Source organism: Gavialis gangeticus, unplaced genomic scaffold (assembly GCF_001723915.1).
Source record: "Gavialis gangeticus isolate Ggan-Ray unplaced genomic scaffold, GavGan_comp1, whole genome shotgun sequence".
Classification (NCBI taxonomy): domain Eukaryota; kingdom Metazoa; phylum Chordata; order Crocodylia; family Gavialidae; genus Gavialis; species Gavialis gangeticus.
This window is the reverse complement of record NW_017729034.1, coordinates 27,893,852-27,898,458: the sequence shown is the minus strand read 5'-3', so window position 1 is coordinate 27,898,458 and position 4,607 is coordinate 27,893,852. Positions and strand designations below refer to the sequence as shown.

The following is a 4,607-nucleotide window of genomic DNA, read 5'->3' as shown; positions in this document are numbered from 1 at the left end:
TAGAGGCCCAGTGCCGGAGAGGGTGCAGCTATAGGGCTACAGAGGGCCCAGTGCCAGAGGGGTGCAGTCGCAGGGCCCGCAGAGCTCAGCACCAGAAGGGTGCAGTTACAGGGGCCCAAACGAAATCTTATCAGTAAGACCATATTCATATACCACCTGAGAGGTATGGGGTGTAGTAAAGGGGAGGTTTTGGAGCCACGAATCTAGCGCATAAGGCTTGGAGTGTTTCGTAAGGCACTAGCTTACGGTGAGACCCAGCAAGGGGTCTGTCCAGTGGCAGGCTTTCACCCCCAAACCCTGCCCCTATCTGGGGTAGAGGCTTGTCTCTATCGTTCTATTTTTGTTGTCAATCTCTGTTGTTCCTCACCTTGTCTGAGCTGTTTTCTCTTTTTTTCCCTCCTTTTTCTTACTCTGTCTTCTGCACCAAGACAGTTTTAGCATCTCGGCTAGCAGGCCGAAGTCCACTGCAACATCTTGCTGGACTGTGCCGCATGTCCACAATCTCTCCTGCCACAACTTGTTGTTATGGGAGAAAATAGAATGTGGGCTTTGACGCTCTCATTCTTGAAATCTGTTTTAGTGTAGTGAGGGCTCCACCAATCCCTACACCGTCACCTGTTCCACCAGATGTTAATTAAGTAGAATTGGCAGTCTGCCTCCGAGCAGTACAAATGCTCTGTAGGTCTCTAGGTCTGGTCAATCAATAGTCCCAAAGGGCCCGGTTGTCCTTCACCCAGCTTGGAGCCTTGCACAGATTTGCCATTAATCCTAGCCAGTTCTTTTACTGGCCTATTGTTCCGATAGTCGCAAACGCACTATCTATCTGGGATGACTTCCCTCTCACTCTAACAAAAAGGTACCCTTTTTCTTCAGCCCTGCTATTAGGGTCTTTATGGTACCTTCTAAGTGTCCCGTGGCAGTTTCAGTTTCTCTCTGGGCATTTTTTTCAGAGCTGCTTCTCTTAAACCCGATCTCCATTGCTTTCTCAGTGCCTTCGGCCATCCCTGCCGTCTCTCTGCCCGAGTCAGCCACTTCCAGTTTCTGGTGTCCCCTTTTTGCCTGCCCTGGATCTCCTTTTATCTTGGAGTTCTGACTGACTCCTCCTCCCCTCCTGAAACACCAGGTGAAGAATGAGCCCTGCAAGGTTCTTTGCAATTCAGGTGGGACCAATTTACTTCTCCGGGGCTCTTCTCTTTCCTCACAGGGTCCAAGATCCCACAGGGTTTAGTGGGGTCCAAGAGGACCATGACCATGCAGAAACTCATGGGCAGCCTCCCTATTTGTTATTTATACCAACAAGACATGGCAGGCAAGAAAAGAAGGTGCCTGCAGAGGCAGAATTGACATGATCACAGAGCCCCCAGGGCATCATGGCTATCCCTGGGGACCCCGCACCATGACAGTATTTTATACATGAGGTACAATTTACAGATCATAGTCAATTAACCTACACAGAGCACAGTACTCAGAGTCAGACCAGTGTGGTGGGACATCTCATCCTGTGGAGGCAGACTTCAGTGGAGAAAAACCTGATCAGGAGGTTTAGTCACCTAAATTGAAACGTTTAGGTGGGTTTTTAATTGTGACGATTTAGGGACTTCCATTGCTGTTATGGAAATGAGTTCTATCCTTTTTATTTATTTACTTATTTATTTTTTCACAGAGCCTGTCCACATCTCCTACAGCTGTGGGCAAGCTGCGGCGGGCCGAGTGGACTCTGAGCTGTGGGGACCCTGGTCCTTCCCTCTGCAGTAGCAGTGCCCTCTGGGGCCATCCAGGTGGGATGCTAACAGACAGGTGCTGCCCCAAGTTGGAAGCAGTACTCTGTCGGATCCAACTCTTCAGGGGAAGAGTTGGATCTGGCAGGTGTTGCCTCTGAGATGGGGCAGCACCTGCCCGCTACCACCCTGCCCAGGCAGCCCTGGGGGGCACTGCCACTGAAGAGGGAAGGACTGGGGCCCCTCACAGCTCAGGCAGTGTGCAGCCCACTGGCAGGTCACGTGGGTAGGCTCCACTGGGGGGAAAAAAAAAAAAAAAAGCAGCAAGGGGCCTGATCCTTTTCATGGAGCTTGCCTGCCTCTCCCATAGCCAGGGGGTGAGCTACTGGCAGGCCCTGAGCTGCAAGTGGTCCCAGTCCTCCCCTCTGTGGTGGCTACATGTCCCAGGACTGCCCGGGTGGGTGGCTAGTGAGCAGTTACTTCCCCAGCTTAGAGGCAGCAGCCAGTCCAATCCAGCTCTTCTGAGCCTGAGCTGGGCAGCATCTGGCGTACTAGCAGCCTGTCTTGGTGGCCCCAAGGGGTACTGCCACAGTGAAGGAAAAGACCAGGGCCCCTCGCAGCTCAGGGGTTGCTCAGCCCATCAGCAGCTCAATCCCAGGCTGTAGGAGATGCAGGCAGGCTCTGTTGGGGTGGCGGGGGAAGGACCACACCCCTCACCAGTTCTGTCTTCAGCCAGCCTCTTCTGCAGTGGAGGGAAGGGGAGTGTTGGGGGAGCTTTCAAAAGGCTGCAGTGTTATAAATATCTATGTTACAAACCAAACTACGTGAGGATATGGTTTAGTTTTCGACATAAACTCATTTAAGTTGTAAAAAATACCCCACGTTGTGTACAGCGTGATGCAATTAAATTGCAAAAATGGGCTATTTTTGTCACATGTACAAGCACCTCCTTTTGCTTTGAACTGTAGCAAGGGTTGCACCATTTTATTTGTTTATCTATACCCTCTTAATCATAATCTCAACTAGAGCAGGGGCCAGGTCTGGGTCACTGAAACATTGCATCTGGCTAGCGGACATGCGGCTTCAGTAGTGTGGGTTTCAGCTGCAGGCTGTCTCCCCATGCTGCCATGGGGACAAGCACCAACTGTGCATGCTCTCCCCAAGCTGCCTTAGGAAGAATTGATAGTGGGTGCGTGGGGACTAAGACTCAGCCACCACCTGCCTCTGATATGGGGTGGGTCATTCTCAACCCCAGCTAGAAAAGGTTGCCTACCTAGGTTGCCTACCTCTGAGCTAGAATCATGGACTCTGTCAAGCTCTGTCTTTGAAGGAACCACATGGCATGCCCCATAATTACAATATAGTTCTAAGAATTTTGTCTTACCAAAAGTGAATTTCCACTTTTCATGCTTCACAAAAATAAATCCCTCCATCATCCTGTCCAAATCCACAACATTTTGCTGAAAAAAATATCCTGCTTAAGAGTAATGGTATAATCTGGAGGCATGTCCCGTGCTAAAGATCTATTTTAGACATACCAAACTGGAAAAAAAATCATGCTCTTTGTTTCTTTTCACTTGAAGTGGCAAGATCTTTGGGCATCTTAACTATTCATGGCCAGATGGATTAAGTTCTGTATTGTGAAAGCATATGTATTTACTAACAAGAAATTAAAAAAAAGAAAAAACTTCAGCCTGTTTCTTTTTCCCTATATTTTTCTATTTGCTAGATCTTAGGCAACATAAAATTGTAGGAAACAATAGCCTGTGGAATAGAAAATTCCTTACCTGATAATTTTCTCTCCTTCCCACCTGCCATGCCTTGTTGTTAATTTAATCTTAATTAGGTGGGAGGCTGCCCATTTTCCTACCCTGATGCCAGGGGGTGCTATCTGCAGCTCTGTACCTTCCCTACACTGCAGCCCATGCCTCACAGATGGCATCCAGCTGTTACTCTCACTGGCCCCACACTGGGCCACCAGAATCCTCCTATCAGGACCCCTCCAAGATCCCTCCATTCAGGCAGCCTACCCCGCCTTCATTCTGGCTATCTAGCTCCCTGAAACTATTTTCCTCTCCCAGGTGTGGTCCCCCTGGGACCTTTGGACACACAGGCCCTGACCTCACCTCCAAGGCCAGTCAGAAACCCCAGGCCCTCTTAGCTCTGGGTGTCCCTTGTGGTGGGCCCCTGGCCCTTTTGACTATCCTGGTCCTGGCCCCAGCATTGACCAGTTGAGGGTACTCTCTCAATCAGGTCTGAGTCTCTAGCCCCACTCTCTCCCCTGGGGCCTGCCCTCCAGGCCCTAGTAGTAAGTAACCCACCCGGTTGTGGGACCTGGGGTTAAGGCACCCCAACCCGCTTTTCACCGGGGTGGTAAGTGGCCTGGCATTTCCTGGGGGCTCCTGTGCCACTGAGAGCCCCACCAGGCCACCCGTTCCTGGCAGGGTGCAGTTTTAGGTCATGCCCAGGACCAGCAGCCTCCTAGCCATCCCCTACATCTCCTCCCTTACCTCCAGGATGTTCCAAGAAGCCTCCCAGCTAGGCAGTGTTGCTGCCTAACCAGCCAGTAGGGAACTGAACTATTTATATAGGCAGCCAGGGTCAAAATGGCTGCCACAATCAAGCACCTGCTGGCTGCTTGGCTGTGGTCTTAAAGTGGCAGGCACAAACAGTGCCATGCTACACCATGTTACAATGCAGAACCTCTTCTAAGAAATTTCAGAGGAAGAGGGAAGCTCTTCGTGGCAAAATTGTGGGAGACAATGGTAGTAGAAAGGAAATTATTGGGTAATAAATTTTACATTGAAATCATGTGTCAGAAACTGCATTTGATGGTCCAATAATGTCCTCACCACATGCAGTTTTAATAGCTCAAATGGTCCATGTGGC

The 4,607-nt window shown here is 50.2% G+C and overlaps 1 protein-coding gene across 1 annotated transcript in view; it reads left to right on the top strand.

The window, feature by feature from the left end:
- Nucleotides 1-4,607, top strand: part of DNAH8 (dynein axonemal heavy chain 8) — a 397,167-nt gene that overhangs the window by 210,462 nt on the left and 182,098 nt on the right. The window lies entirely within an intron of this gene.